The following is a 21,153-nucleotide window of genomic DNA, read 5'->3' on the forward strand; positions in this document are numbered from 1 at the left end:
CCTCACTTTATGCATGCTGGGGCTCCATGTGGCTCCCGGACGCAGGCACATGTCCCCCTCGGCCTCCTATGTGTAGGGGCAGCCAGAGGATTCTGCACATTGTGCTTGCAGTTCCCATTGGCAGGCAACTGCAGCCAATGGGAGCTGTAGGAGCAGTGCCTGTGGACGGGGCATTACGCAGTCGCCTGGCCGTGGCTCCACATAGGAGCTGGAGGGAGGACATGCCACTGCTTCTGGGAGCTACTTGGGGTAAGCACCGTCTGGAGCCTGCACCCCGATCCCCTCCCAGCCCAGGGCAAACTCCTGCACCCCAGCCCCACCATTGAAGCTCGCACCCCAACCCCCAATTTTATGAGCATTCATGGCCCACCATACAATTTCCATACCCAGATGTGGTCCTCAGGCCAAAAAGTTTGCCCACCCCGATCTAAACAGACATCGGACTATTCCTGCCCTTGAAAACTGCCCCCTGGTGTGTGCCAGCTATCACTCCCCTGGGTTCCAATACCACCCAGGGATGAGATTCCTCAGGCCTGGGGTGGGGCGAGGGGGAGGGGCACAAACATCAGGCACATAGGCTTCATAGGCTTTAATCCCAGACAGCACTTCCCTGATGTGATCACCCGGTTTGGCCACCATGACACAGATCTCTAAACATTTGACAGCTTGATTTTTAGTCTTCCATTTTATTTGATGTTGTTTTGAGGGATCATGGGCCCTATTGCACAACTTTCACCACCGCTGAGTCCCCTTTGAATAACAGTCCAGCTCGGCGACTCCCTCCATTGCCTTTGTCCAGCCAAAGGCCATGACCTGCAGAGCCCGGAATCTCGATCTGAAATTCCTTCTGCTTCCAAGCACTGAGCTGCATGGCCCAGCTGAGTCCCTTCAGCTGCTGAGGGCCAGTGTAAATAGCACGTGACCAACTTGGGCGATAGTTGGTATTTGCCATTGTTGGGAATCTTTATCCCTTCCCCATAAGGTTCAATGAGTCTACACCACTGGTAGGCAAACTACGGCCCGCTCTGGCCGGGACACTGGGTTGGGGGCTGCACCACACTTGAGGTAAGTGCCACTCAGAGCCTGCACCCCTGAGCCTCTCCCCATGCCCCGACCCTTCCCTAGCCCTGATACCCCTTCTGCTCTTCAAACCCCTCGATCCCAGCCCAGAGCACCCTCCTACAATCCAAACTCCTCATCCCCAGCCCCACCCCAAGCCTGCACCCCCTTGCACACCCCAACCCCAATTTTGTGAGCATTTTTGGCCCGCCATACAATTTCTATTCCCTGATGTGGCCCTCGGGCCAAAAAGCTTGCCCACCCCTGGTCTACACTTTAACTGAAAGTACCTTTATTAGTCCAAAGGCTGGTCATCCCAATAGCACATTAGATGATTATATGAATTAATTGTCCCCACCTAAATACTGTAAGGAGCCATCAGATACTTATTGCAGAGTCAGAAATAGACTTCACATCTTCCAGGGTTCTGTGGTCTTGGCTATCAATGGACCTTCTGAGCTGCTTTTCCTAATTTACCCCCTACACCTCTTGCCCACAGGTTCAGCTGTACTTGGGCTGTGTCTGCCTGCAACTACTTGTATAGCACTCACTTGTCTCAACTGTTTCTGTGCCAAGCAGTTACGGATAGCTCCTACTAGGTCTCTGGCTCTGACAGGGAGTCCCTAACCTCCCAGAAAAGGTCTAATTTGCCTAACGAAGTTGACAATAACCAATTTGCCTAACTTCACCTCCTGACTCAGGCACCATTTTATTAGCAACCCCCTCATCATTTCTCAAGATCTTGATAGTGCCTTGTATTCCTTCTGCCATAAAGACCCAGCTTCCAGAGTCAGGGGATTATGGGTGAATCACAGATTTCATTTAAATATGAAAAGCAAGTTCTTCAAGTGATTACTCATGTCCAGTCTACATTAGGTATGTGCACCGTTGCCAGAAACTTCTCCATAGTGATATCAGTCAGGCCGGCTCTCGTACCTTTTGGTGCCACACGCCTCATTTATGTGCCATTATAAGGGGCACTGCCAGCCCTGCACCTTCTCAGTTCCTTCTTACCCCGTGACCGTCACTGGAACACTTGCTTCAGCAAGGTGTGATTCAGTGGTTGCTCTTCAGCTTAGTTTATTAGTCTTCATTTTAGTAGTAATGTAAATAGCATTAGTGTAGATAGAGCCCCCTCTCTTAGCATAGAGGGGCTCCCTTTGCCCCTGGGACTGGGTATGTCCTTGTCCTCCAGCTTCAAACCCTGCGCCCCTGCATCAACTCTGTGCTGGTGAGTGACCCACACTCCAGCTGTCTGAAGCGTCTGGGAGAGGCTCATATATGACAACGTTGTCAAATCTGTTGAGAATTTAAGCCTCGTACAAAGAAAAACAGGGAGGCTAGACTAAGGACTATCCTAATGGAAGTCGCACTTAGACCAGCATCTGAGCCAAGCCAGTTCGATTTGGCACCGCGCTCCTCGGTTTCAGTGCGAAGTGCCCCTCCAGCACAGCATGTTTCTTGGTACTGTTCTCCCATTGAGGGGAGGGATAGCTCAGTGGTTTGAGCATTGGCCTGCTAAACTCAGGGCTGTGAGTTCAATCCTTGAGAGGGCCGTTTAGGGATCTGGGGCAAAAATTGGGGATTGGTCCTGCTTTGAGCAGGGGGTTGGACTAGATGACTTCCTGAGGTCCCTTCCAACCCTGATATTCTATGATTCTATGATCTCCAGTGACAAGAAAGAAACACAAAAAACAATGGTCTGAGAGGGGACACTCCCCAGTCCCAAGAAAGGACAAACACGGGGAGTGCAGTGGAGTGTGATCCATGTCAGGCCACTCCTCCACCTCCGGTGCCCCAGTGGCACCATCCACTCCACCCTGCCCATAGGTGCTGTTGACTCTGGAGTGGGATCACCCATCGATGTCGGGGAGTCATTGTGACTCCAGCAGGATTGTGGTGCCTTCCACCCTGGAGGCCTTTGCAGTGGCAAGGGACCTACTGTCCCTCCCAGTACCGCCAGTGGGACAACCATTGGCTTCCGTAAGTGTGACAAGCAGAAGGGAGCATGGGGCTTCGAGCTCTTACCTGGCACCAGGGGCCTCAGTACTGACCACAGGCAAACTGGTTTTCCTGTCGTCGACAAGGTCTTCCCTGATCCAGCACCAATCCCCAGACCCTCATCACTGACCAGCAGAAGTAAGGGAGTACCTCAGGAAAGCTCTTCATTGGAGTTGGAGATCGAGCCCTGCACCCAGCCTAAGAGCCGCTGCCACTACCCATCCTACATCCCTCTGGATCCTGGTGTAGGTCCACTCACTGGCATCTGGCCTGGAGGACAATGGCCAATGCAGATCCAGTGGCCATTCTGGAATCTGTGGGGCTTTCCCCCCCAGTACCAGGACCACCGTCCAACCATTCCTATTTGCTTGTGTCTAAGAGCAGGGCCCCTCCACCTCACCATTCTGCACCTGACCCAGACCCTGGTACTGAATCCATTACCAGCACACAAGAAATGGGCCTGGGGAACATAATTGGGGCCAAAGAAGAGGACCTCCCCCCCCTACTGGGTCAGGCCTCTTCCTCCTCCCCAGATGAAGCTGTCTTGGGACCAAGCTGCTTGGTTCCACAAGATGACTTTAGAACCCATCAGGAGCTTCTAAAAAGGATGGCTGCTAACATGGGGCAGGAGGTGGAGGTACTCAAGGAGTTAGCACATAGCCTTGTTGACATTTTGGCCACAGCAGTCCCATCCAAGGTTGTCCTACTCATTAATGAGGCTGTTATGGGTCTGGTTAGGTCCATGTGGTGACACACCCCATCTTCTCTCCTTCCTACTTCAAAGAAGGCAGAAAAGAAATACTCCGTGTCAGCCAAAGGGTACGAATACTTGTATTCTGACCCTCCTCCTGGGTCCCTTGTGGTCACAGCAGCCAATGAGAGGGACAGGCAAGACCAGGCAGGCAGCAGAAGAACTTAAGGAAGCTAGACTTGTTCAGCAGAAAAATGTATTCACTGGCTGGGTTACAGCTTTGTATTTCATAGAATATCAGGATTGGAAGGGACCTCAGGAGGTCATCTACTCCAACCCCCTGCTCAAATGGGGACCAATCCCCAATTTTTGCCCCAGATCCCTAAATGGCCCCCTCAAGGATTGAACTCCCAATCCTGGGTTTAGCAGGCTAATGTTCAAACCACTGAGCTATCTCTCCCCACCAACAAGCTCTGTCTGGGAGGTATGATTACAATATGCGGGACTCTATGACCAAGTTTCAGGACTCACTGCCTTAGGAGTCCAGGCAAGAGTTTTCCATCCTGGTAGAGGAGGAGAAAATTGTAGCCAGAGACTCACTCCAAGCAGCTCTAGATGCAGCTGACCCAGCAGCCAGAACGATGGCTTCCGCAGTGTTTGTGAGGCGATGCTCCTGGCTTCAACCCTCGGGGCTACACTGGAGCTCCAACAGTCTATCCAGAACCTCCCATTTGAGGGTACCTCCCTCAGAGCAAAATGGACACAGAGCTCCATGGTCTGAAGGACTCCAGGGCCACTCTCAGATCCCTGGGCCTCTACTCCCCGGCTACTTCGAGGAAGCATTTCAGGCCCCAGCAACCAGCCCGCTTCTCAACTCCACTACTGCGTCAGATCCTGTTCGAGAAAAGGAGCAGGGGTTAGAGGCATAGGCAACCACCCCAATCCACCTCAGCCACACTACTGGGGTCACACAGATACCCAGGATGCCCCAAAAAGAGCTTTTGAAGGTGTGCCTGAGGGCACTATTTATCCGTTCGTGTCTCAGATCCTGCTCCCCCTCCCCATTTTTGTTTTTGGACCAACTCTCCTACTTCAGCCCGGCATGGTCCCTCGTCACCTCGGATTGCTGGGTGCTGAGTATCGTGGCGGACAGTTACACCCTTCAATGTGCTCCTACCCATCCCTCTTAAGGGACCCATCCCATGAGCAACTTTTAGCCCAAGAGGTACAAGCCTTCCTACAGGTAGGAGCTGTGGAGGAGGTGCCCCAGAATTTGAGAGGGAAGGGGTTTTACTCCAGATATTTCCTAATCCTGAAGGCCAAAGGGCATCTTTGACCCATCCTGGACCTGCGTCACCTCAACAGTTATCTCATGAAACTGAGGTTCTGCATGGTCTCCTTGGCCTCCATCTTTTCCTCCCTGGATCCAGGGGACCGGCCTCGACTTGAAAGATGCATATTTCCACGTTGTCATCTTCCGAGTCCACAGAAGGTTCCTCAGGTTTATCATAAACCAGACCCGTTATCAGTTCACCATCCTCCCCTTTGGTCCGTCTGCAGCCCCTTGGATTTCTACGAAATGCATGGTGATGGTAGAGGCCTTTGTCTACCCATACCTCAACGACTGGCTAATCAAGGGACATTCAATGGCTCAAGAGAAGAACAGCATCAGCCTGGCCCTTCTGAGCACTGGGCCTGTTGATAAACAAGCAAAAGTCAACATTCACTCCAGTCCAGAGAATAGAGTTTATTTGGGCAGTTCTCGACTTGACCCAGGCCAAAGCCTCCCTTCCAGAGGCTTGATTCTGGACAACATCGGCTCTTGATATCCAAGGTCAAGCTCACCCCATCTCGACAGCCTGGTTCTGCCTCAAACTTTTGGAACACATGGTCACATGCACTTAGGTGGTACGTCACTCAAGGCTCCACCGCAGACCCCTGCAGACTTGGTTGGCCTCGGTGTGCTCACCAAATCCACTTGGACTCAGTGCTTACAGTTCCTACCCTAGTCTTCACCTCCCTTTACTGGTGGAAGGACCTGCAGTCAGTAACTGCAGGCGTTCCCTTTGTTACCCCCGCAGCCTTCAGTGTCTTTAATATTGGACGCATCTGATCTAGGTTGGGAAGCTCACCTCAGGACCCAGGGCCTGTGGTCTCAGGAAGAGCCTGGCTAGCTCAGTTGATAGAGCATCAGACTTTTAATCTGAGGGTCCAGTGTTCAAGTCCCTGGTCAGGTGAGGAACTAGTCATCAAGATCTTAGATATAGTACTCTTTGATGTTACTATTGCAGGGGAGGGATAGCTCAGTGGTTTGAGCATTGGCCTGCTAAACTCAGGATTGGGAGTTCAATCTTGAGGGGGCCATTTAGGGATCTGGGGCAAACATAGAATCATAGAATCATAGAATATCAGGGTTGGAAGGGACCCCAGAAGGTCATCTAGTCCAACCCCCTGCTCAAAGCAGGACCAAGTCCCAGTTAAATCATCCTAGCCAGGGCTTTGTCAAGCCTGACCTTAAAAACCTCCAAGGAAGGAGATTCTACCGCCTCCCTAGGCAACGCATTCCAGTGTTTCACCACCCTCTTAGTGAAAAAGTTTTTCCTAATATCCAATCTAAACCTCCCCCATTGCAACTTGAGACCATTACTCCTCGTTCTGTCATCTGCTACCATTGAGAACAGTCTAGAGCCATCCTCTTTGAAACCCCCTTTCAGGTAGTTGAAAGCAGCTATCAAATCCCCCCTCATTCTTCTCTTCTGCAGACTAAACAATCCCAGCTCCCTCAGCCTCTCCTCGTAAGTCATGTGCTCTAGACCCCTAATCATTTTTGTTGCCCTTCGCTGTACTCTTTCCAATTTATCCACATCCTTCTTGTAGTGTGGGGCCCAAAACTGGACACAGTACTCCAGATGAGGCCTCACCAGTGTCGAATAGAGGGGAACGATCACGTCCCTCGATCTGCTCGCTATGCCCCTACTTATACATCCCAAAATGCCATTGGCCTTCTTGGCAACAAGGGCACACTGCTGACTCATATCCAGCTTCTCGTCCACTGTCACCCCTAGGTCCTTTTCCGCAGAACTGCTGCCGAGCCATTCGGTCCCTAGTCTGTAGCGGTGCATTGGATTCTTCCATCCTAAGTGCAGGACCCTGCACTTATCCTTATTGAACCTCATTAGATTTCTTTTGGCCCAATCTTCCAATTTGTCTAGGTCCTTCTGTATCCTATCCCTCCCCTCCAGCGTATCTACCACTCCTCCCAGTTTAGTATCATCCGCAAATTTGCTGAGAGTGCAATCCACACCATCCTCCAGATCATTTATAAACACTGGGGATTGGTCCTGCTTTGAGCAGGGGGTTGGACTAGATGACCTCCTGAGGTCCCTTCCAACCTTGATATTCTATGAAGAGCTTTCCTGACACATAAACATCAGAGAACTCAGAGCGGTCCTGTCATAAATATAAAGGGAAGGGTAACCACCTTTCTATATCCAGTGCTATAAAATCCCTCCTGGCCAGAGACAAAACCCTTTCACCGGTAAAGAGTTAAGAAGCTACGGTAACCTAGCTGGCACCTGACCCAAATGACCAATGAGGAGACAAGATACTTTCAAATCTGGGGGCGAAACAAAGGGTTCGTCTGTCTGTGTAATGCTTTTGCCGGGAACAGATCAGGAATGCAGCCTCAGAACTTCTGTGAATTAGTAAGTAATCTAGCTAGAAATGCATTAGATTTTCTTTTGTTTAATGGCTGGTAAAATAAGCTGTGCTGGAGGGAATGTATATTCCTGGTTTTGTGTCTTTTTGTAACTTAAGGTTTTGTCTCGAGGGATTCTCTATGTTTTGAATCTAATTACCTTGTAAGGTATTTACCATCCTGATTTTACAGAGGTGATTCTTTTACCTTTTCTTTAATTAAAATTCTTCTTTTAAGAACCTGATTGATTTTTCATTGTTCTTAAGATCCAAGGGTTTGGGTCTGTGTTCACCTGTACAGATTGGTGAGGATTCTTATTAAGCCTTCCCCAGAAAAGGGGGTGTAGGGTTTGGGGGGATATTTTGGGGGAAGATGTCTCCAAGTGGTCTCTTTCTCTGTTCTTTGTTTAAAATGTTTGGTGGTGGCAGCATATGGTTCAAGGACAAGGCAAAGTTTGTACCTTGGGGAAGTTTTTAACCTAAGCTGGTAAGAATAAGCTTAGGGGGTCTTTCATGCAGGTCCCCACATCCATACCCTAGAATTCAGAGTGGGGAAGGAACCTTAACAAGTCCTTTTAGCTTGCCAAGCGTTCCTTCTCCAGATCATGGGCAAAGTAGTATGAGTGCTTACTGACAATACGGCAGCCATGTTCCACATCAGCAAGCAGGGAAGAGCATGCTCCTCCACCCTGTGCTAAGAGTCTATCTGTCTGTGGAACTTCTGCGTGAAGCACTCCATCCACCTTGAAGCTTCCCATCTTCTGATCCTGGAACGTCCTGGCCAATCACCTCAGTAGATCTTTCTCCTCTCACCACGAGTTGTCCCTTCACCCAGAAGTGACCAGATACATCTTCCAGAGGTTGGGGGTTTCCCCAGATAGACCTGTTAGCAACCAGGCAAAACAAGAAATGTCAACAGTTTTGCTCACTGCGCAGACACAGCCAGGGCACCTTCTCAGATGTCTTCCTGCTTCCACAGACAGGTTCCTATTCTATGCGTTTCCTCCAGTTCCTCTGGTGCACAAGTTCTTTCTGAAAGTCAAGTGGGACAAGGTATGGGTTATTGTTACAGCTGCACCAACGCTGGGTTGACATACTACTCGACTTGACAGTAGCACCCTCGCTGCCACTCCCACCCCTCCCGGACCTGCTGTGACAAGATCACAGCTGCTTACTCCACCATGTGGAAGCTCCATGGTTGAACCCGGAGGAACAGGCCTGTTCAGAGCAAGTCCACCAGGTTTTGCTAGGTAGTAGGAAGCCGTCTACTAGAGCTATTTACCTGGCCAAGTCGAAGCATTTCTCAGTATGGTCTTCTCAACAAGTCCTTTTGCTGACTCGGTCTTCCCTCCAGTCTGTGCTGGAATACCTGCTCCATCTGAAACAGCAAGGTCTGGCCCTCGCTTTCATCAAGTTACACTTAGCAGTGATCTTGGCCTTCCACCCTCCAGTGAGCGGTAGGTCGGTCTTCTCACATGAGATGTCCATTTGCTTCCTTAAAGGGTTAAAAAGACTTTACTCTCAAATTTGCAAAACAATTCCACCATGGGACCTAAACCTGATCTTGTCAAGGCTCTCAGGTCCTCCCTTTGAACTGCTAGCATTGAGTCCTCTGCTATACCTCTCCTGGAAGGTCACCTTCCTGGTGGCAATTACCTCGGCCAGAAGGGTCTCGGAAATCAGGACCCTTACGTCAGAACCACCAAACATGGTGTTCAAGGACAAAGTACCCCATGCAGCATTTCTTCTGAAGGTGGTCTCGCAGTTCCACAATAACCAGGCTATTTTCTGCCAGTTTTCTTCCCGAAACTGCACAGAAATTCAGAGGAGCAGTGTCTTTACTTGTTGGACATTAGATGTGCCCCAGCCTTCTACAGCCATTCCATAAATCCATGCAACTCTTTGTGGCAATAGCAGATAGGATGAAAGGCCTACCGGTTTCAGCCCAGAGAATCTCATCTTGGATAACCTCCTATATTCATGCATGCTACAAGCAGGTGGGCTTCCCACCTCCTGCTATCTTGACCGCCAGTTTGATGAGAGCTCAGGCCTCATCAGTGGCATTTCTTGCACAGGTCCTGATCCAAGACATCTGCAGGGCTGCGACCTGGTCATCAGTGCATACTTTCTCCTCCCACTACATCATCGCCCACCAGGCTTCAGATGATACCAGGTTCGGAAGAGCAGTGTTGCAGTCGGCATGTCCATGAACTCCAAGTCCACTTCCTTGGGTTCCGCTTGTGAGTCACCTAACATGGACTGGACATGATCAAGCACTCGAATAAAAAAATGGTTACTAACCATTATGTAACTGTTGTTTTTTGAGATGTGTTGCTCATGTCCATTCCATGACTCACCCTCCTGCCTCTGTGTTAGAGTTAGCTGGCAACAAGGATGAGAGGGTGTGAGGCTGGCTGTGCCCTTTATACCAGCGCATAAGTGTGTAGCACCAGGGGTTGCTAGAATCAGCCTGACGGATACCACTGAGGGTGAAGTTTGTGGTGACAGTACCTGCAATGTGCACACACCTAATGTGGAATGAACATGAGAAACACATTTCAAAGAACAACAGTTATGGAAAGGCCAGTAACAGGTTTTTTTTCTGGCACTTGTAGTTGCAGAGGGAATCTGGAAAATGCCCTCACTCCCCTGAAAGGCTCAGAAACTGGTCCTTGAAGAACAAGCCCCCACAGTGATTATGATTAAAATCTCAGGATTTTGGGGGCCTAGTTCTTGATTTTTGAACCCCAGGGGTTAGTGATGTCATGGTCATGGAGTAACACCATGACACCAGCCGCTAGGTCCCATGCTGGCATTTACAAGAGCTGTCACCCTCCATGAGCACTCTATGCAACCACACCAAGTGTATATAGAGCTGTGTGGGTGACCTACTCTCAATTCCTTCTCTACTGCCTCGGCTGGAGATGGAGCTGTAGCGTGTCCGTCTTGTGTGCATCTCGGCATGTTCTTGCAGTTAGTTTAGTGGTTCCAGTTAGCGCTAGTTGTCAGTACAGGACTGCTGCTCCTCTGCCCTGCAAACCCCTAGGAAGCTATGAGGGGGGAGTGAGGAACAATATCAAGGCTCCATACATCCAGGTCACTTTCCCTGTCTGGGCTGCATATGGAGAGGGCACGAGAGCAGCAGCTCCTGATGCCTCACAGCCCGGCCCACGTGGGGAAAGTGACCTGGATCCAGGGAGCCCTGGAGTGTGTGTGTGTGTGTGTGTGTGTGTGTGTGTGTGTGTGTGTGTGTGTAAAAACAGCTAACAAAAGCCAAAGCTGGCTGTAACACCAGCTATGTGCTACTCCCACTATCTCATCCTTCACATTTCTCATATGAACTACCAGGGCTTGAATTACATTTTTGTATGAAATTGGGGCAAATTTAAAATGTTTTAAAAATAAAAAATATGAAAAACTTTAATACATTTTATTTAGTGTCATTATTCATACTAGTCTTGCTAGTCCTTCCCCCAAGGCAGAGAGGCACAAAGACTAGGATCAGGACCAGCTGTGCCCCCAAAAGACCAGGCCAACCCTTTTGGGGACTGGTCCTGCTTTGAGCAAGGGGTTGGACTAGATGACCTCCTGAGGTCCCTTCCAACCCTGAGATTCTATGATAACCCTCCAAACCGGACCAGACCCCCATCCCTCCCCAGACCAAACTGGTCCCAACCTGCGTCCCTCCCCAGACCAAACGGGATGTGACCTACATCTCGCCCCAGTCCAAACCCCCTGAACTGGACCAGATCCACGTCCCTCCCTAGAACAGGGACGCTTGTGGGGGGATGGGGCAGGGGGCACTGGATCTCCCCCAGAGGCGCTGGTGGAGGGATGGGATGAAAGGACTTCAGTTGCTGTGCAGGGCCCAGGCTGATGGGGCTTCCTGGAGCCAGGAGCGCCCACTGGTCGGGGTGTCCATCCATTGGGTGCTGGTGCCGTCTCCTGCCCAGCATGGTCTGGGACCCCCATGCTCCCCAGCCTCTGCATTTGAATAATGGCGAGGCGGGGGAGCTGCATGCTCAGCACTCTCCCACCAGCGCTGCCCCAGGTCTGGCAGGGGCCTGAGAGCCCAGGAGAAGGCAGGGGCCGTGCCACGGGGGAGCCCAGCTGTCTGCAGCATGCAGCAGCCAGAAACCCCTGGGCCCGCAGCTGAGCCTCCCCCTCTCGGCCCTCCCACTCACTCCACCAAGCGATACGAGCCTCTGGCGGGAGGAGGTGGGGCAGGGCTGGAGTGGAGCCGCAGTGGCTGAGGGCTTCTCTCCACCCCTGTCGCTGGCAGGAGCCTCAGCTGGCGGCCGGCTGGCTGAGAGCAGCAAGTGGGAGGGGGGGAGGAGACAGGGAGAAGGCAGCCCTGGGCCCGCCAGCCGAGAAGAGCAGGGGGTGTGGGGAGCTGGGCCAGGTGGAGAGGAACCAGTGCTGTGGCCGCAGCATGCAAGTGGAGCATTGGGCCAGCACCTGGTGCCCTCTTTGGCAGGCCATATGTAGGAATTCTGTTACTCCAGAGACTTGTTGGTGTTTAACAAGCCGGAATCCCCACTGCTTATGGGTACCAAACAACTCTAGGTATTGAGGCCCCAGTCTCTGGATTGCCATTGCTTCCCAGTACCACAGGACTCTCTGCCCTTTTCTACTGCCCCCCACATTGGAAGACATTGAGGAGAATGAAGGAGGCATTCAATCAGTCTGGGGTTCCCCTCCGCATCATTGCAGGAACCCATGCTCTGACAAAGATCCTTGCCCACATCAGGAATGGTGGCATCAGTCCTGGGTCCCACACTCTCTCCCATCTGCCCCCACCCCCCATATGACCATGCTGGGCTCCTTGGGCACCATATTGGCAGCAACTTGCCCAGACCTCTGGTTCCACTGCACGAGGAAACTAGGGTCAAACATTCTCCTCCACCAAACCCCCAGCACAAGGATGTTAGGATATAGATATTCAGGCCTGTCTGTAAAGGCCTATACTTTAAGAATTTAGGTATATGTTTATCATTTAGCTAGTTCTAGAGGTATAAAAGAAAGAATCAAAATCACTGTCTGCCTGTATAGAGCCTTTTCTCACTGTGACAATCTGAGGCCCTGTTCTTAGGCTAGGCCTTTGGCTAAACAGCAGAAACAGCCATAAGCTGAAAGAAAAGGAGTACTTGTGGCACTTTAGAGACTAACAAATTTATTTGAGCATAAGCTTTCGTGAGCTTCATCCAATGAAGTGAGCTGTAGCTCACAAAAGCTTATGCTCAAATAAATTTGTTAGTCTCTAAGGTGCCACAAGTCCTCCTTTTCTTTTTGCAAATACAGACTAACACGGCTGCTACTCTGAAACCAGCCATAAGCTGGGAATCGTATGGCCACATCCTTACATTCCAAACTAGTCACATTGAAATAAGGTGCTACTGGGCTGTTAGGATACAATCCTGTCCTGATAATGCCCATCGCCTCCAGAGAAAGGGAAGTGCCTAGAAGATGTAAAAGGAAACTTAGTTTGATAGCATCCTGTCTGGCAAGAACTCACTTATCAATAGCTAGGATGTGAAATCCTCATTTCTTTGTTGTTCTATCACTGTAGGCCCCATTTCCCTATTGTTCATCTGTATAATCTCTATCTGGTTCTGTGATTGTTAAATGGGGGAGGTTTAGATTGGATATTAGGAAAAACTTTTTCACTAAGAGGGTGGTGAAACACTGGAATGCGTTACCTAGGGAGGTGGTAGAATCTCCTTCCTTAGAGATTTTTAAGGTCAGGCTTGACAAAGCCCTGGCTGGGATGATTTAACTGGGACTTGGTCCTGCTTTGAGCAGGGGGTTGGACTAGATGACCTTCTGGGGTCCCTTCCAACCCTGATATTCTATGATTCTATGATTCTATGATTGTTTCTGTCTGTTGTATAATTAATTTTGGTGGGTGTAAACTAATTAAGGTGGTGGGATATAATTGGTTAGATAATCATGTTACAATATGTTAGGATTGGTTAGTTAAATTTCAGTAAAATGATTGGTTAAGGTATAGCTAAGCTGAACTCAGGTTTTTCTATATAGTCTGCAGTCAATCAGGAAGTGTGTGGGGGGGGGAGTGGAATGGAAACAGGTAATGGGGGTGGGGAAATTGGAATCATGTTTTGGTAAAGGGGAGGGAATGGGAACAGGGACACAGGCAAGGCTCTGTGGTGTCAGAGCTGGCAAGGGGGACACTGAGGAAGGAAATTAAAATCATTGCTTTCTGGAAGTTCGCCCCAATAAACATCAAATTGTTTGCACCTTCGGACTTCGGGTATTGTTGCTCTCTGTTCATGCAAGAAGGACCAGGGAAATAAGCGGGTGAAGGAATAAGCTCTCTAACATCTTGGTGCCGTGACTTGGATGCATCGCATCAGATAGTTGAGTGGCAGCCTGTAAGTCCCCCTCCCCAACAGTCCATGCAGCTGCTTCGAGGGGGTATGACGAACTCTCGTGATGGTAGTTGTCGGTTCTGGCAAGCCAGGGTAAAGGATTTTTTGGATAAATGGATAAGGAAGAACCAGGGCCCATACCAGGTGCAGGGGTCACCCTCGGATGAGATTAAAAAGGAAATAGAGGCAGTGTTAAGAGACCCAGAGGGATGTGGGGTGGCTGAGGAGCCCACCCTCCTTTGGTATATGGGTAGTGGAAGAAGGTCCCTGCCCATTGGGACTGAATGCCTCCCAGGGAAAGGAGGCACTTCAGTCCACTTGTGAGAGGTTTAAAGTAAGGGCAGCATTTTGGGAAGCTGCCAGTAATCTTTCAAGTTTGGTTCTGTTTCAGCAAGGGCTGCTGAAGGGTTGTAAATTAGTTAGGGGTGGTTAAAGATGATTCGGCACAACAGGGTTTAGAATCAAAAGCAGAGTTAACAGACTACCTTTACAGACTGGTGCTTGAACTTGGTCTGGGGTGGGGGGGGGGGCAGGGAAGGTTTCAAAGTGAAAAATAGCAGGGTTTTCAGGAGCAGGTCACAACCCCTACTCTTTTCCCAGAGCCAGGATGAAAACCTGGGGATAAGGTTTCCCAACTGTTTCAACCCAGGGAGCCTACTCTTGGCTCAGAAATAACTATATCCTTTTCTTCTTTTCCTTCTTCTTTTTCTCAGTTTACTTAATTTGCTGCTGGTAGCCTGTACTTTAAACTGACCTGACTGGCTTAATTGGTTTCTTTCTACCTCTTCTCCCTCCTCTCCCCCTGCTTTTCCACACTTTTGTTTTTCTAATGTTTTAATGGAGGGTATTTTGGATACTTATGTAAAATGTTTATGGTTATTTTGAGCAAAGTGTGACGGAAGTCTGCTGTATTCCACTGGAATTTTTTGGAGTAAAAAATCCACAGGCAACCATGGAAACAAATGTTTTACTGCCTTTTTGAACAGTCTCAAAGTAAAGACAGCACAAGTTAAGTAAGGCAGCTGTGTGGCAATAATTGTACTTGGTGGCTAAGTTGTTACAGGAAAATTGCACTACCTTAAAGAACTAAATATAGGAGTAAGTAATTTAATGAAGTGAGTGAAAAGTTACAAATAGCTTTTTCAAAAATTAATAATATAACTTTTGGAGAAAAGTAAACATTTGAAAGTTGTGGAAAGGGTAAAAGGTAACAGTTGTGGTGTTACAAGAAGGAAGTTTTTGGTTTAATAATAAAACCCAGTTATATAAATGTAACTGTATGTGCACCTCTGTGCAGTCACATTTGATGGAAGCTTGGTAATTAAATTATACAAGGGGGTCAGGTAGACTAGCTACCACCACCACTATGCTTCTGTCCCCAGAAGCCTTTACAGCTATTCTGAGGGGAAATGGGCCCTTTCCCCACAGAAATGGTCTGTAAGGGACTGCTACAGGCAGCAGGCGGAGAGATAATCTGATCAAAATTATTTGACTGTTGGGTAATGTAATCAAAATCGCTAAAGGAATGTAAGAGGTTTCTATTGGAACTTAACTTGGCCGCCCTGGCTGTCTCTGGTTGTACAAGATGGGAGTGTAATCAGGGTACAGTTGTGTGGAAAAAGAGTAATTGCAGTGCAAGGGATGTTAGGCAAATGAGAATTTTGTGTGTGTGTGTGCTCACAGGAAAAAGAAAAGGAAAAGGGGAGGAATGATGGGAACACTGAGCCTTGGGATGGCTCTGGGGGATCAGACTGTCGCTTTGGCATGAAAACTCTGTGGGCACAGAGGAGGCAGTTACACCTTGTGTAAAACTAATATGGCTAATATAATGTTATGGAGGTTAAACTATGGAAGGAATGTGCATTTTCCCAGGATGTGTGCAGTGTATATTGGAGAAGGGGTAAAAGAAATGCAAACAAAACATGGTACTTAATTAAAATCCTATTAGGGCTCCAAAAGGAGCCACAATAGATTGTGCTTTCTTTTTGAAATCTGTCTGTGTTTTGGAGCAGGAGATGAAAGTGGAAAGTAATCAAAACTCTGGTGGAAGTGGAATGTATCCCTGTCAAGGTTCCTTCCCCTCTCTGAACTCTCGGGTACAGATGTGGGGACCTGCATGAAAGACCCCTGAAGCTTATTCTTACCAGCTTAGGTTAAAAACTTCCCCAAGGTACAAACTTTGCCTTGTCCTTGAACCATATGCTGCCACCACCAAGCATTTTAAACAAAGAACAGGGAAAGAGACCACTTGGAGACATCTTCCCCCAAAATATCCCTACAAGCCCTACACCCCCTTTCCTTGATAGGAAGGCTTGATAAGAATCCTCACTAATTTGTACAGGTGAACACAGACCCTTGGATCTTAAGAACAATGAAAAATCTATCAGGTTCTTAAAAGAAGAATTTTAATTAAAGAAAAGGTAAAAGAATCACCTCTGTAAAATCAGGATGGTAAATACCTTGCAGGGTAATTAGATCCAAAACATAGAGAATCCCTCGAGGCAAAATCTTAAGTTACAAAAAGACACAAAACCAGGAATATACATTCCCTCCAGCACAGCTTATTTTACCAGCCGTTAAACAAAAGGAAATCTAATGCATTTTCTAGCTAGATTACTTACTTACTTGGAAGGCTGCATTCCTGATCTGTTCCCAGGAAAAGCAACACGCAGACAGCCAGACTCGTTGTTCCCTCCCCGCTCCAGATTTGAAAATATATTGTCCCCTCATTGGTCATTTTGGGTCAGGTGCCAGCGAGATTACGTTAGCTTCTTAACCCTTTACAGGTGAAAGGGTTTTGCCTCTGGCCAGGAGGGATTTTATAGCACTGTATACAGAAAGGTGGTTACCTTTCCCTTTATATTTATAACACGCCCCCCAAATCACAGATTGGGTGAAACGCTGGCTGTGATTTCTTCCTGGAGCTCTAGGAGAAAACAGAATTAATAAGACACATGCACCTCTAAATATACTACTAACTGTATAAAGTCTAACAACATTTTCCCCATCTCAAGGACGATTTTAACCAGTTGATTCTGGGAAACTTTCACGGGAGAGTGCATCAGCCACTTTGTTAGAAGCTCCTGAGATGTGTTGTATGTCGAAGTCAAAATCTTGGAGAGCTAAACTCCACCAAATAAGTTTTTTGTTATTTCCCGTGGCGGTATGAAGCCACTGTATTGCAGTATGGTCGTTTTGCAAGCTGAAATGCCGTCCCTGAATGTATGGGCGTAGCTTTTCCAGAGCATAGACCAGGGGTTGGCAACCTATGGCACATGTGCCAAAGACGGCATGCAAGCTGATTTTTAATGGCATGCTGCTGCCTGCCGGGGCCGGGTCCCAGCCGCCGGCCTCGCTCAGCCCGCTGCCAAATCCAGGCCGGGACCCCGGTAGGCAGCAGCATGCCATTAAAAATCATGCCCACCCTGGCCCGTTCATCTCCTCCCCTCCCCCCACTCCGACGGGGTCAGAGTGAAGAAGCTTGGTCCTGCCAGCTGCTGCTGCAGGGCAGGCAAGGTCTTCCCTCCCCTGCCTCTTCCCCCAGCGTGCTGGGCTCCTGCCCCTCCTCCTCCTCTCCCTGCCGCCGATCAGCTGATGGCCCTTGCAAGGGAGTGGGAGAAGCGGATCCGCAGTGTGCTCACTGCACCATGGAGGAGGCGGAGAAGAGGTGGGGATGGGGTATGGAATCGGGGCATATCCCCTCCAGCCCCATGCTGTGAGCTGCTCTGGACAGGGGGCTGGGAGCACCTCCATGACCCTAGCCCACACCCCCAGTCCTCTGCCCTGACCCCTGCACGCTCCCTACCCTGACCCCTGCACCCCACCGTGACTCCAGCCCTGACTCCTACACCCCCCTCACATGCCCCCAGCCCTCTGCTCTGACCCCTGCATCCCCCCACACCCCAGCCTTCTGCCCTGACCCCTGCACTCCCCCATGACCCCAGCCTTGACTCCAGCATCCCCACACATACCTAGCCCCCCCACACCCCATGCCCTGACTCCTGCACCCTCCTCACACACCCCCAGTCCCCTGCCCTGACTCCTGCACCCGCCACACATACCCAGCCCCCCCACACCCCATGCCCTGACTCCTGCACCCCCTCACATGCCCCCATCCCTCTGTTCTGACCCCTGCATCCCCCCACACCTCAGCCTCCTGCCCTGACCCCTGCACTCCCCCACGACCCTAGCCTAGACTCCCACACATACCCGGCCCCCCCACACCCCATGCCCTGACTCTTGCACCCCCCACATTCTCACCCCCACCCTGAGCACCAAACTGGAGCTCCTGCAACCCCCCACCATATTCCTACCTGCACCCCTTGCACTAAATGGGAGCTGCTGAGGTAAGCACTCCACTCCCAAACCTCCTGCCCCAAACCTGAGCCCCCTCCCTCATTCTAGCTCCTGGACAGATCCTACACCCCAACCCCCAGCCTGCTCCTTCACCCCCAGCCCTGTGCTCAGTGCACTCCCACCCTCAGCTCAGTGCAGAGAGAGAGAGAGAAGAAGAAAATGGGCTAGAACCAGGGAGAAGGTAGGTACTCACTTTATGTGGGCAGGGCCGGGATCCCAGACCGGCAGTGGGCTGAGCAGGGCCGGCAGCCGGGACCGTGGCTGGCAGGAGCCAGCAAACAGAATCCCAGACCGGGAATGGGCTGAGTGGCAGCGGGCTGAGCCGCTCAGCCCACTGCTGGTCTGGGGTCCCAGCCCAGCTCAGCCCGCTGCTGGTCTGGGGTTCTGGCTGCCGGCCCCTCGCTCAGCCCACTGCCGGCCTAGGTGAATGGAACCCCAGGCTGGCAGCGGGCCAGCGGCGTAAGATCAGCATTTTAATTGAATTTTAAATGAAACTTCTTAAACATTTTGGAAACCTTGTTTACTTTACATACGCCAATAGTTTAGTTATATAATATATAGACTTATAGAGAGAGACCTTCCAAAAAACTTGAAAATGTATTACTGGGACACGAAACCTTAAATTAAAGTTAATAAATGAAGACTCGGCACACCACTTCTGAAAGGCTGCTGACCCCTGGCGTAGACAATGGCGTAACATTCCTTTTCACTGATTGACCAGTGGCTTTCCCTCTCAGACAGCTTCTTGCTGAGAAACACGACAGGATGGAACTCTTGATTCGGTCCTTCCTGCATTAAGACTGCTCCCACACCACGCTCGGACACATCTGTGGTTACGAGGAATAGTTTGTCAAAGTCTGGGGCCCTTAGTACAGGGTCAGACATGAGTGTCGCTTTAAGCTGGTTAAAGGCCTTCTGACACTCTTCAGTCCACTGAACTGCATTTGGCTGTTTCTTTTTGGTTAGGTCTGTCAGTGGGGCGGCGATTTGGCTGTATTGCAGTACAAATCGCCTGTAATATCCAGCCAAGCCTAAGGAGGATTGGACCTGTTTCTTTGACTTTGGGACAGGACACTTTTGGATAGCATCCACTTTGGCCTGTAGGGGGTTGATAGTTCCTTGACCCACCTGGTGTCCAAGGTAAGTCACTCTGTTTAGGCCTATTTGACACTTCGTAGCCTTAACACTTAGTCCTACCTCCCTTAGGCGCTCAAAGATTTTTTATAGATGTTCCAGGTGTTCTGCCCAGGAATCCGAAAATATGGCCACATCGTCAAGGTAGGCGACTGCATATTCTCCTAATCCTGCTAGGAGACCATCTACAAGTCTTTGTAAGGTGGCGAGTGCATTCCGCAGCCCGAAAGGGAGTACATTAAATTCATACAGCTTGACATGTGTGGTGAAGGCAGACCTTTCCTTGGCAGATTCATCTAGCGGTACCTGCCAGTACCCCTTGGTTAAGTCCAAGGTAGAGATGAACTGGGCCCGTCCCAGTTTATCTAATAGTTCATCTGTGCGTGGCATTGGATAGTTGTCTGGGCGAGTTACAGCATTTAGCTTATGGTAGTCCATGCAAAAACATATCTCCCCATCTGGTTTGGGAACTAGAAACACTGGAGATGCCCATGCACTGCCAGAGGGGCGTATTACACCCATATGTAACATATCCTGGATCTCCCATTCTATAGCAGTTTTAGCTTGAGGAGACACCTGGTAAGGTTGGGCTCTAATTGGGTGAGCATTACCTGAGTCAATGGAGTGGTATGCCTGTTCAATCAGTCCTGGGGTGGCTGAGAACATCGGCGCATAGCTAGTGCACAGCTCCTTGATCTGCTGTCGCTGCATATGCCCAAGGGTCATGGCGAGATTCACCTCTTCAATGCCACCATCACTTTTCCCTTCGTAGTAAACACCTTCAGGACACTCAGCATCATCATCTCCCTGGGCTGTAAAGTGACAACCCTTTAATTCTCTGGAATAAAAGGGTTTTAGAGAATTAACATGGTACACCATTGCTGCTTTATCAACTGTAATGGCCCTTTAACCTCACAGCCATATACAAGTTCAAATGGTGAAAACCCTAAACTGGGATGGGGTACAGCTCTGTAGGCAACGAGCAACTGCTGCAACACTAGGTCCCAATCATTGGCGTGCTCATTTACAAATGTATGTATCATGGCCCTAAAAGTTCCATTAAACTTCTTCACCAGGCCATTTGTTTGATGATGGTAAGGGGTGGCAACCAAGTGATTCAACCCATGAGTTTCCCAAAGGCTTTCCATAGTTCCTGCCAGGAAATTAGTTCCTGCATCTGTGAGGATGTCAGAGGGCCAACCTACCCTGGCAAAAATGTCTGTTAGTGCCTGGCACACACTTTTAGCCCTGGTCTTGCTTAGAGCTACTGCTTCCAGCCATCGGGTGCAAAATCCAATAAAGTCAGTATATACTGCTTTCCTATGGGTGTCTTTTTCGGAAAAGGACCCAGAATATCCACAGCTACTCTCTGAAATGTTTGGAACTTCAATGATGGGGAGTGGCTGGAGAGGGGCTTTGACCTGGTCTTGGGGTTTTCGGACTTTTTGGCATACCTCACAAGACCGGCCATAGGTAGAAACATCCTTGCCCATTCCCTCCCAGTGGAATGACCTCCCCAAACGCTCTTTGGTCCTGTTCACCTCAGCATGGCCACTAGGATGATCGTGGGCTAAATTCAAGAGCTTGACCCAGTACTTAGTTGGAACTACCAACTGTCTCTGAGGATGCCAATCTTCCTGGTTTGATGGATCCTGGTTCCTGGATCGATTAGAAGAGCTGAGAGGCGGTGGGTTGCTCCGTGCCGCCATCCAAGCTCTCTGGAGGCTTTCATCTGCTTCCCGTTCAGTCTGGAACTGTTCCCTTGATGCTGGAGACGTCAATTCCTCGTTGGATTGTGGACCTGGGCTTGGTCCCTCTGGAAGCGAT

The 21,153-nt window shown here is 49.8% G+C and overlaps 1 protein-coding gene and 1 non-coding gene across 3 annotated transcripts in view; both read left to right on the top strand.

Annotated features, from left to right (window-relative positions):
• Positions 1-21,153, top strand: part of BRD4 (bromodomain containing 4) — a 248,487-nt gene that overhangs the window by 220,108 nt on the left and 7,226 nt on the right. The window lies entirely within an intron of this gene.
• TRNAK-UUU lies at positions 5,916-5,988 on the top strand. The gene has a single exon. It is a non-coding gene; the product is annotated as a tRNA-Lys (tRNA).

This window comes from Dermochelys coriacea, chromosome 20, assembly GCF_009764565.3.
Source record: "Dermochelys coriacea isolate rDerCor1 chromosome 20, rDerCor1.pri.v4, whole genome shotgun sequence".
NCBI lineage: Eukaryota > Metazoa > Chordata > Testudines > Dermochelyidae > Dermochelys > Dermochelys coriacea.